This window comes from Lathamus discolor, chromosome 21, assembly GCF_037157495.1.
Source record: "Lathamus discolor isolate bLatDis1 chromosome 21, bLatDis1.hap1, whole genome shotgun sequence".
NCBI lineage: Eukaryota > Metazoa > Chordata > Aves > Psittaciformes > Psittacidae > Lathamus > Lathamus discolor.
In genome coordinates, this window is record NC_088904.1 from 1110881 (window position 1) to 1123412 (window position 12532).

A 12532-nucleotide genomic window follows, 5' to 3' on the forward strand; every position below is an offset into this window, starting at 1 on the left:
CCTAAGCAGTGGCTTGCTTTCATTTTCTTGTCCTTGATCCTCAGCTCATGGTTATCAGCATCTCTTTACGGAAGTCCATAGAGGTACGTCTGTGTATGTGAGCTATAGATCCGGCCCAAGTCTCACTCTATATTCTAAACAAGTTTCAAAGAGATTCTTGGCAAATGAAGAAGGGAAATAAAAGCCTTTTTGTACTCTGAAATTTCCCAGGAACTAAACAAACGCACAGTCAAAGCTATTCAAATGACATTTGGGGAGATCAGTCATAGAATCTGCTAATACATTTCTTTTTAAGCAGATGGAGTTTGCAAATTTACTTTGGGCTTATAGGCTAACCTGTTCTATTGCCATCATGGCCAGACCTGGTTTCTGACACAAGACCCAGCTCAGTGTTCACAAGAGTCTCCATGCTGAAATGGATAGGATCTGCCCAACATAGAGAGCGCATCATTAGGATAACTTAGTAAGATCCTCCTAAAGGATGTATCAGCTCTTGAAGCCACATTACGTGCACATTACAGTAAGTCAGGCATAGCCCCACCGAAAGTCAGATGAGAATCAAGCAGAGGGTCTCACATCCAGACTCACACAAAGCAGTCCCATACCCTGGGGAAAGCCTTGCTGCAGTCAGTGTCACTCAGCAAAGCTCTGCACAGCACAGTGCAGTCCACAGCGTCTATAGCCAAGGGTTGTAGCTGCAAGCTTCAGCCTGATGCCCCCCTGCGCAGGAGGAACGGTAAGTTACAATTATTCCCACTTTTAAGGTGCTTGCCTGAAGAGTTTTATTGCTGTAAAAGCAAATAACTGTCCCTCATCTTCCTGTATTGCTGGAGCAGAAAATGCCTCTGCAATTGTGATTTTCTTTCGACTGTGTATTTGGTGGCCATGATACACCCACCTCAATATAGGCTTTATTTGCTTGCACACTAGGATCATTTACAGGCAGCGAGTAAAGAGCTGCTGAGGCTCTCCAAGGAGCTTGGCAAACTGACTTCAGCTGCTTCCCCCAGGTTACATGTCCTTCCCTGTCCCGTTCTGCTCATGACTCAGTACGGTGCATGCCTGCAGAGAGCTGCGACTGCGCTAGGACCCAGTTACTCCTCATTTCTGCTTTCTCTTTGCTTCCAGTTCACACACGCCAGCTTCACCAGCATGGGTGAAATAAGCCTGTGGTCCATGGCAGAGTTACAGAGGCTGTGAGCAAGGAGTAAGCTGGAGCTTCTGTTTGGGCATCAACACCACCACTGTCAGGTGCATCCTGGCTGCAGGCGTTTATTCCAGGTGATGCTGTAAAGGGCAGAAACAAGATTCCAAGCCATTGCCTTGCACACAGGGTCTGCAGTGCCGGGATTGTGAAAGCTCTCACAAATTAAGCTGACCTGCAGGAATAAGCCTAAGCAAGAGTAAGCCGTAATGATCACAGCTCTTTGAAAACCTCTGTTTCATTAGCGAGACTTTAATAGCTTTATAAAATCAGGAAAGTATTTATTATAACAATTTACAGATGGGAACACAAAGACTGAGAGGCAGTGGCTGGGCCAGTCGGATGCTCCTTGAGATCCGTGTGTGCTTTGTTGCTAAGGGGCAAGCAAAGGGTGATTGCGCATGTCTCAGGCTGAACATCTACACATTAAAGCGACCATAGACAGGGGCCACTTGTGAAAATGTTGGCCATAACGTCCTGAGGATCCCCCAGAAAACCAATGGCACTTTATTCATTATCCAGAGACAAAGATGAACACAGATTAAGAGCTCGGTTGTGCAAGAAGCTGGGTAACTGCCGCCCAAGGGAAGGGGCTGACGTGGCTGTGCTCTTCCTCATTGTGCTCACCCAGGGAGTCAGATTGCTGCACGGTGGCACAGAGCAGTGCAGGGACGTGCCTACAGGAACAGAGCGTGCCAGTTTTCCATCAGATCCATTTGGGAGCATTATGGCTCCGTTCTGCCCATCTGACTGAGCACAGCAAGGGTGGAAGCATGACAATAATTTGCTTATCTACTGAAAGGTCTCCTGTGCATCCTTAGGAAATAGCTGGCCCTGACCACTGCTGGTGGCGAGGCAATGAGTTTGATGTGCTTTGGGGAAATCAGGATAGTCATTGCTAAGGTCTGTCCCGCCGTGAGCTCCGTCCTACCACTCCCCATTGTGAACACAGAGGAACAGGAGCAAGTTTAAGTGACTCTAAGACTTCACATTCACCCTTTAGATTGTGAAAACGCTAGCGACAGCAGGGCTCGTTTGTTGATGCCTGTTTGCAGGGGTTTATTTGTTTGAAAAGGGTAATCAGCTATCAGGATGCAGAGGCAATTGCTTAAATGTAAAGGAAAAGGAAGAAATTGTTCAAAGCTATTCAGATGAGGGCGCATGGTTTGCGTTTTGATGTCGGTGTGCAGCCAACTGACAAATGCTGAGCCACAGTCTGGTGTAAATCCAGATGAATTCCATTAGAATCAACAGACTTGCTTCCAATTTATTCTGATGTAACAGCGAGCGTGATATTTCCATTTAGATTTACATTAGATTTGTTTCCTGGTTTCCATAATTCAGTCGCTTTCCATTGTGTACAAAAACAGCCTGGGCCAGATCTTGATCTCATTTGCATTGGATGAAAACAGTTGTTTCAGATGGAGCTACTCTGGATTCCTAATTGCATAAATGAGAGTAGAATCTGATCTATTCCAAGCGAGAAGTTGCCAGGGCATTGCCATGCGAGAACACCTCTGCCACAGTGAAGGGATCAGGTCTTTGCCATTGATTTCAAGGGAGTATTTTCATCTAAGTGCTGTACTGGAGCCCCAAGCTTGACACCTTACACACACACAAGGTGTAGAAGCCCCTCTTCCCTTCAGAAGGTGAGCTAACAACCAAATACCTCCATCGTCTCATAAGCTAACATAGAACTACCATGTGTCAGCTTAGGAGAAAGTCAGGAACAGAAGGAGCTCAGTTTTACCTGCCAGAAGTCTCCCTCAAAAGCTATAATGGCCCTGATAGATTCCATTCGACACACGCATTGTTTATAACCCAGGTTTCCCAAGTTGCCTTCTGCTTCTTCCCTCGAGGCCCTTCTGACTTCCCTTGCTCAGTTGTAATTGGAAACGTTAGGAGCAATACAATGATTCTCTGGCAGATAAGGCCGTCTGGTTTGGTGGCCATGCTGCTAGCAATACATTGGGTTATTACTAATAACTAAGAGGGTTATTCCCAGCAACATGTGCAATCAAATGGATTTACTCCTTCCCATTGAAGCTGTTTATTTCACTGCTAGCAGGAAAATAAGGCCATTTAGAGTCATTTATGGTAGTAGCAAAGGCTTTTCTGAGTAGACGTGCAAGCTATGTTGCCATAGCTTCTAGGAGGACTTTGAACTCAGCTCATCCATCTGGCTTCAGAACATCTCACCCTTGCTCCTTGCTGTCCTCTAGAATGGGATACGAAGAGGCATCATTCTCCCTCTGGATCTCAGGTTGTGTACGAGCTCAGCTAGCCCTTAAGACACTGGCCTCCTGGCTGCCAGCTGTAGTGTTTTATAAGTATGGATATTCCACCTCAGTTCTCAAACCTGGCTTTTGCTATGAAAACATGCACTTTGTGTTACCCAGGGCCTGGGGAAATGCAAAGCTGATAGGCAGCAAAAGCAGCTACATCAGCAGCAGATCGCTTTACCTTGATGTGACTTGCCACTGCAAATGAAGACATACCTGTTCCATTTGCGTTTGCAGGACTCCTGTGTGTTTAATTCCACTGGAACTTTACATTCCTTTACAAATGTAGGTATTTCTCTTCATTTACAACATTTAGCACCAAACCTGGGAAGACGACAGTGACAAGAACAGCCACGACGACACCAGTGACAGCACCACACTTCCAAGGCTGTCAGTATTAAGAGCACGTGATGTGGCAGATCCGAATGTCAGCATCTCTCTGCTTCCCTCCCCACAGCATCTCAGCCCTGTGCAGAAAGACTGGAAATTACCCCATGGCTTTGGCCTGCAGTACCTAAACCAGAGCCTGGAAAAAACAAGGCAATCATCAAATTTCCAGTGTAGGCGGTAATCTGTCTGTTGGGTTTGCACACAGACACATTATCAGGGCCTGTGAGTGCCTGGAGGCAGTGCTACACAGAGCAGCTCCGCAGCTCTTGCCTGTAAAACACAAAGGCACACCAGGTTCTCTTCTGTCTGATGCTTCACAGTGAGCAGGAGCTGAGCAGGACCCATCCCACGGTAACAAAAGCTGACAGAAGTACTTCTTCCTGATGTTGCTCCCCGTGGTTTTTATTCCGCCGTGCAATTTGCATGACAACTGCCTCCTAATTGTCCATTTTAGCAGGCAAAGAGCAATCTGATACAGATTATAATAGGCAAGGTAAAGCAGCGATGTCACCAAATAGGTGCAACCAGCCAAAGGCAGCTTTCCTGGCTCCCCCAGGGTTTTGACACTGGATTATTAAGGAGCTGAGCAGCACTGCCTGGAATTAACGTGAGCTCAAAAAGAGCAGGACAGTGGGAGCCTGCTCAGCCACGAGTGCCAGAAACCCTTCCATCAGGGCTCTCTGATAGACCCGAGTGGTTGAGGCCGTCCTGAAAGCACCTTTGAGGTGACGTGGTGCCGCTGTCCTTGACGTGATGGCCTGAAGGCCGGAGAAGGGAGCATCAGCCTGGAGAAGGGAGCCCCTGCAACGGCACTGGGAGCCCCTGGGAGGTAACATTTGGCCTCAGCATCCTGTTGGAGGTAGCACAGCAGAGCCACCATGGGGCCAGAGCCCCAGAAAGCAGCGTGTGGCCCTAAGAAAACCATGTGGCTGAAAACCAGGAACACCTGGAAGGAGAGCACTTCCAGGAGGGAATGCCGCACGGTAGCCTAAGAGGGGCTAATGTGGCACAGCCCCGTGCAAGGAAATGTGGTGCAGCTGCCATGGATTGGGGAGTGTGTGCAAGTGCTGCTGCGGGAGGGAAACCCATAATGAAGCAGCCGCAAGGGAGACGTGGCACAGCCTGCTCGAGCCCTGAGAGCTCACCATCGGATTCGCCTGGGTCTGAAAGTCCCTCTGTATTCCCAGGACCACCAGCGCAGGCTCATTGATCAGAAGGCAGGGCAGGAAACGCAATGACGCAGGTGAATTAAAGGCAGACTTCACAGGCTACATCTGTTCCGCCATTCCCGCTGGGCAGAACACTGATGTAACTTTACAGAGTAAATTCAGTGCTGAGGAGAGCTGCCAGGCTGATGGGCCTGGAAACTGAAGCACTCGGTGCATCCGTGACTTGGGGACTGGAGAAGAGCCACTGGGACATGCCTGAGCCTGAGCTGGCCTGCTGGAGATGGCGTGCCTGGGCTTGTCTGGTGAAGCTGAAGAGAAGGAGCTGGCTGGGAAAGCCTGGCTGCAGCTCCGAGGTGGAGTGCAGTGCTTTTGGTAATCCTGTCCGGGATGCCCCATCAACAGCAGGATCCCAAAGATGAAGAAGAAACCCCATCCACAGTACAGCATGCGAAGTTGCAGACGGCTCCATCTCGCGATACACTGAGGCTGGCACGCAGACAGGAGCTCAAGCACCTTTTAGCTTTGGTCTTCGGTCTTGTCCACACCTGTGCTCACAGAGAACAAGGGAAACATCCATTTCAGAGCAGTTCTCACTATCAGCACCTTTCCTGGTATTTGGACATGCACCATCACCTCTACACTCTGCAGTCTAAAGAGCCTGGATGGTTTTGGGTGGGCCTGGATGAGTGAGGAGAGACATCTCAACCAAGAGATCTATTTTGCCACCTAAGCCTGTGTCCAGAAGAGGATTCAGAGCATGCCTCTGCTCATTTGGAGACCCGACCTTCATCTTGGCCAGACTCAGGTAAAGCCCAAGTGTCTAAATTACATTGTAAAGAGGGGCTGACACCTCTTCTGAGAGCACCTGAGTGTGGGGTGAAGCATTTAGCAAGCACTGAGGGTACCTGAAACTAAGGAGGAAGAGGCAGCTGGGGGAGGACAGGCAGAAGAAGAGGCCATGTAGAACAAGTGAGCACCTGAGGTTGTCCCACTGACTTCCCAGGCCCCTATCTGCAAAGCATGAAACAATCTCTTGAAGGGAAACAACAACATAATGAACAGTCAAGTAAAGGAAGTCAGTTCTTGTTCCTCTTTTCTCACATATCTTGCATTGGGTTATGGCATAGAAGGAAAAAGAACTACCTCAAATAGATCCAGTGGGTTTTACCTCTCTTTATGCTGTACCTGTGGCTGTTTCCACGTGGTTTGCCTTTCTTTCCTTTCTCCTTCTTTCTCCCATACGATAAGATCCATCAGTTGAAGGACAGCAACCAACCCAGCTCCTCCTGCTCGGAAGAAAGGCCACAGCTGCACTTAGAATAAGAGATTGTCAGGCAGATGTGAAGTGTCAATCAGGGCCTATCTCCGAAAAAAACATTAGTCCAGGCAGCTCCCTCCCACCAGAGTCAACGTGACTCTTACCACACATCCCCCTGAGCCGCAAAAAGCCTTCCAGAGCTGCCAGCTACGGGGATGAGGCGTTAGGGAAGATACCAGACCTGATTCAACTCGGGTCCCTTCGCCTTTTGCTGTGATTGGCAGCTCCAGAGAAGTAAATCCTGGTCTCCCAGGTTTTGTGAGGCAAACTGGGCCATTTACTAGAAGAGGGGCAGAGGTTTAGGTCTGTCGCTGAGTGGGTCCCATCCCCAGTGGCACGCCTCCACTTTAATCATGCTATTATCATTTTAATTATTATTTATGACTGCACCTCGGGCTGCGCCAGGCACTTTCCAAGCTCTCAGCGACGTCCTGGCTCTGCTCCAGGAAACTCCTTGTTTCAGGACAGACAAAGGCACGGAGGCATGGTCAAGAGGCAGAAACGCTGAGCCGACAGCTCCAGCCTCGCTGGGTGACCTCGGGAAGGCACATTCCTTCTTCCCATGCTTAGTCCCATCCCACTGTGTCCATCTCAGTGCTCGGACTCCGAGGTCTTCAGCTGTGACTGTGTTCACGTCTTCATCTGTCTTAGGATCTCTTTGTGTGCAAAGCCCAAGGAAGTACTTGGGGAAATAGTTTTGCTCCTAGGAAAAACAAAGCAATGGGAAATGAGAAACTCCCATTTTTCCATAGCATTTCTTCAGCTGCTTTTGGAGGAAAAAAGAAACAAGTATCTTCTCATTGCCAAAAACAAGTCCAGAGAGGCACGTTTTTCACTTGCAAACCAGAAAGTGCAGGTTTGGGGGCATTGGGAAGACATTTGCTGGTCATTAAAATTCCCTGCAGAAAGTACTATGGTTGTTAGAGAAACACCCATTTTGTCCTGAAAATGAGTTTGAACCTAAAAATCGAGTTGTTCCGTGAGCAGGGAACTGGTGAAACCTGTTCTCCTCTGATTTGTGTGTTACAACTGCTTCTTATTTCCTTCTCTCTTGGTGCTCCAAGCTCACTGTAACATCCCCAGGGCATCCGCATCCCTTCCAGACCTCCCCAGCAAAGTCCTTGGCTCTTCCAACAGCTTCTTGCTTTGCAGGCAAGGGGCAGAGAGTACAGGAGCCGGTCTGAAGCTAGACAGGTACCAACTGCCCAGCCAGTATCTAAATGCAAGCTGGTCACTTGGCTGCTGCATCCCAAAATAGATAGGGAGCAAGAGGTCTAATTCCCTTTCCTTCAGGAGATTAACTTAAATGTCTCTCTTCTACCCAGCTGCTGGTTTTTCATGAAAATTGCAAGAATCTTGGGTCTGTGAGACCTGTCTTTCCATCCAGCTTGGCTGAATCACGTCAGCTGGTTCAGAAGTTACTGGAGCAGGGGGATTGGCAACACAAGGATGCTCTTTGCCTTATAAACCCTGGCTCAAAAATGAGGCAGTTTTGGTGCAGAATAGGTCCCTAATGCCAGGTGAGGTGGTTGCCATTAACAATGTCTCTGTCCTTTGAATACATAAAGGTTGTGAAGCTCCAGGACTATCTATAGCGCTCTTACCATTCATTTGCTGTACAGAACCTTCAGCCTAGAAATGAGGGCCCTGCTGTACAGGAACCGGACAGTCCCTAACCCCAGTCACAACCGGACCGACAGAGAGTAGAAGAAAGGGAAGAATAAATTATCTCAGACTTACACATAGGAAGACAAAGGGCAAGATCAGCAACTTACTGAGGAATCCCTGTTGGGAGGGTCGGAAGGAGGCTCAGGTGTCCAAAGTCCCCATCTCGGGCCCTAAGCAAAGTCCACCTCTGCTCCCTCTCGCTTCATCACCCAGGCACAAGTCGCCCTTTGATGGGCATTTCTCTGATTCACTGCCCTCAGGAGCTGAGTCAGTCTTGCCCACGCTTCTCCTTTGGCAGCTGAGAGCGCATGAGGAAACGTTATTTGTTGTTCTGTTTGCGTTCGTTATTCATGGGCATTATTCACTGCTGAAAGCACTGGGAGCTGCTTCTGAACACTCCTGGAGCCGGCGTGCGGGGAGGGACTTACCGGTGGCCGGGCTGCCTTTCCGTGGCCAAGCTCTCTTGCATCTGCTTCCCTTCAGCCCTTGTCACACTCCCCATCTCTCATGGCTTTGGCTGTGCTCTTTGGCGTTATCTGAGTAAGAAAGAAGCAAACACTTGGAGCACCGTAGACATGCAATCAGAAATGGCATTTTGCTACAAAGGCACTGACCCTGGCATGGGGAGAGGACAAATCTGATCCTCTGAGTGGTTTTCCAGTCACTCTATAGAGCTCCTTGCAGGATTCCAGACCTGTTTATCCTCCTGCAAAAGACGCCTTCACCCTCCTTCAGCTAATCTGCAACTGTCTGGAAACCTTCCTTCCATAAGCAAGGCTCTTCCTCTGTAGCTCATGCTCTTGGAAATCCATTTTGCATCTTAGAATAGGGGCAGCCTTTAGCTTTAGCAGCACTTTGAGGATGTTTGCAGTGAGACAGAGCTTGAATTACTCAAGATGTACTCACCCCCATGCATTAGCACTTAAACCATGGATTTCTGGGGTTATGGTTCCAAAACGTTCTGTAACAGGAGTACAGGCCTTGCATAGAAGACTGAAGCTGACCAACAGTAGGATTACTTACTTATCTGAAGACCCTTAGAAACCATCTAGGGCTACCCCCTGCAGTCTGCAGAACACAGGCTGAAGCTCTCGAACGTTTCTGGGGGTACCTCTTCAGGGCTAGCATTTGCTTAGAGAGCTCACATCATGCCTTGGACTGCAACCAAGCTACTCGTGGCCTGTAGGCAGCAGCTCTCGCAGCAGCCTCCCCACCCAGCCGAGCCAGAAAGTGCAGGGCTGAGTCTTCTGACTCCTGTGAATTGGTTGCTCTTTGCAATTATGCAGACAAGAAACTGAGCCTGTGCTGCCAACGTGTCATCAGGGCTTAGGTTCACAGCCTATGAGGTGGGGGGGGTCGCTAGGTCCTAGCAAAGGATGCTACGGGTCTGCTAAGGCTGATGCCAGTCACTGGTTGGGTTTTCTGCAAGACCCAGAACAGGATTCATATTCCAGCTCTTGCCTCCACACTTGGAAGTTCAGGGGGCTGTAATAGGCAAGGATTTGCTGTGAACCCACCCTAGGGCACATCTGCCCCATCAGTCGCCAGGACCCAGGAGAGGGTATCTCTCCCAACCTGGTAAACTCCTCACTGGTAGAAACCAGCATACCAACAGAGAAGTCCCGGAAGCTGCGCCACATCACTCCAGGAAAGAATCTAGTTTAGGATGTACTTTTCCATTCATTAATTCTTTGCCTAGAGCCAAGACAACACCCCCCACATGGGACATATTAGCTCAGTTGTATCTACTGCAATCCCATGCAACTGCACAGGGGAGGAATTCCGATCCTACAGACCATGTTCTCTGCCGATGTGATGCTCTGCTGTTGTTAAATGAGCTTCTTGGGCTGAACAGTAAGTAACTGAGCTAAATACAGGCGTCATTTCCTGGCCTGCACGCTGCAGGAGCTCTGCAGAGTAACTGCACTGGTGCTTCCAGAACTCCACAATCACTTAAGTGATTTCAAGGAGTTTACAGCAGCAGAGAGCTTGGCCTGTGAGTAATATGCATGAAAACTACCTTCAGCCGCAGAGATGCAGTCGGTCCCCTACCTGGCTGTTGCCTAAGTAACGCATCTCGAAGAGGATGCTTTTTAAGTCAGTGTTATTTATCCAGTAGATGGAAGGAGCCTGTTAGAGCCACACCAGGTTGACATATGTCTAAGCATGTAGTGAGGGACTTAATTAGCTCTCCCTGAGAAAAGAGACTCACAGTGCTATTTAAAGGATCGTTATCCCACTGTGAGGTGTCCTGGAGCCTGCTGCTAGGCCTAAGCTTAACAGGGCAAGTCTGTAGTAGTTGGATGGGAGCAAAGAAATCTCCCTTCCATGCTGTGGAATAATTGCTGAGCAACCCCAGGAGCTGCAAGGTCAGCGCAAGGAGCAGGCAGCACAGAACCACGCTGAAACCCAGTGCAAGGGGCTTCATTCATGCCTGGGCTGTAACGTTGGCTTTCAGGGTCAAACTGCGCAGATCCCATTACTGCTCTGGCCCCTAGAGATCCAGCATCATCTGCCGTGCTCGGTGACTGCTTCTCAGGCAAGTCCAGTGAGAGTGAGAAGGGGTGACAGGAGAGTGGAGTAATATAAGCCTGGAGTGAGCCACAGCCAAGTGTCTGTGTCAAGCATTAAGCCTCATGTCATCACAGGAGTCAAATGCAAGCAGCAGTTTCTTAGCTTGAGCTAAACCGGACCTTACGCAAGTGGCTCAGTCACAGCTTTCATTTATGAGGCCAAAAATCAGAGACTGGAAACCGAACGCCAATGAGGGAATTAGCTGGGTTCCCTAAAGATGGATGGGTTTGCTGCTCTGTCGGCAGGGAGCTCCTTGAATGGAAGGAGAACTAGGCTGCATAGCCTCTGAAGGATAAAACAGGGTCCTGAGCATATTAAAGCTTGTATAAGCACTGGCACCCAGTGCCACACGGAGGCTGGGTGGCCAAGGAGGGTGCATCCTGGAGAGACTTATCTTGGCCTTAGAGCGGCTCATACAGCACGAGGGGCCTTGGTCTGCTCTGGGAGCTGTCAGGAGCTGTTCCTAGAGGAGTTGTTATGGTAACTGAGGTAGTGCCCTGAGAGAGATGTTTTCAGGTGGCTCCAGGGCAGAAAATCAACACCAGCAGATTCCAGATAATAGACTTCTGCTAAACCCACTGCTGGCATCTACTTTATTTAACCCATTCACCAATGACTTGCTGAACTCCATTCTCTGGGCAAGCCATATGTGACAACAGTAGCTGCTTGGCTCCAATGAACCCCAGCTTCCAAAAGACTGAGTGCATCCCATGTGCTATAGCTGAGTGGCCAATGTCTTGGCCTACAAGGAACATGGTAACTCCTGAAATGCATCTGGACTGGGCCAGAAGAGCAGTGCAGTACTCCAGCACCGTAACAGAGAGCAGCCCGGGCACCGGTTTATTACTACAGCCCTTGTCTGACTGCTCGAGTCGAGTGCACAAGAAAGGAGCCTGAAACAAGTGCAAAGGCTCTGCTGATGTGCTTGTGCTTATACCACATCCAAATCCAGCTGGAGCTGTACATCCTTAGGAACAGCCAGTGACGGGCACACAGCCTGTCTAGGAATTGCTCTTGGATCGCCCATTTACATCCTCTGCTCATGGGTTAAGCGGTGGATTCACCAATATCCCTCCCCTAACACTGAGCATCAAAACGCAGCCAAGGGATTATCGACAAGGAGGAGCTGATGCCACCCACCCGCTCTCCAGCACTGCTGCTGGGTACCTGGTGGGAGGCCCCTTTGGTTGCTGTTCCCCAGCTCGCAGCCAGGACTGGGGAAGAGCCAGGCGAGTTTCAGGAGCTCCCACATCACCACCAGACCAGCCGAGCAGCTCCCTGGCTCTGGGGCCTTGCACCACCTCCCGAGCGAGCCAAACAGGTTCTGCCGTGGCGTGGTCCAGAGTGCCAGCAGTTGGGAGAGCCTGCTGCGTGCCCTCCTGGATGCTCCTGCATCTCTGCAGGCGGCCGCTCTTCCCGTGTTGGGCCTCACCAGTGGTCCCCTTCCTTGCATTGGGCACCAATGGTGCGAACACCACAGCTGGTCCAAGGCCACCGCGCTGAGGGGTTTCTCTCTCTGCTTGTTCCTCCACGTTTCACGTCTTGCTTTGCTTGTTTTACCCACTTATAACCATGCCATTGTAATCTGTAGCTCTCTAGGGCTAGAAGCTGTTCTGCAGCATGCTCTTTGCTCAGCTTCTCCTGCAACAGGCTTGCAATCTCGAATCAGTGCAGCAGTAATGCGATTAACAGGCTCTGCACAAGGGGGAATTGCATCCTCAGTGGATGCAGTATTCCCCGTTCTGGCCTGCCTGTGTGTTCTCCCAGGGTGAGAGCTCATGTTGACTGAACACCAAAGTGGCTTGCTTGAACTTTGAAACGCTAAGGTCCTAATAAATAGTCGGCATTAGCTGGGATGTGGGTCCCGTTCTTGCCAAGCAGCAGCCTTAAGTGAATTTTTATGACTAAGTTATAAACCCCCGAAAAC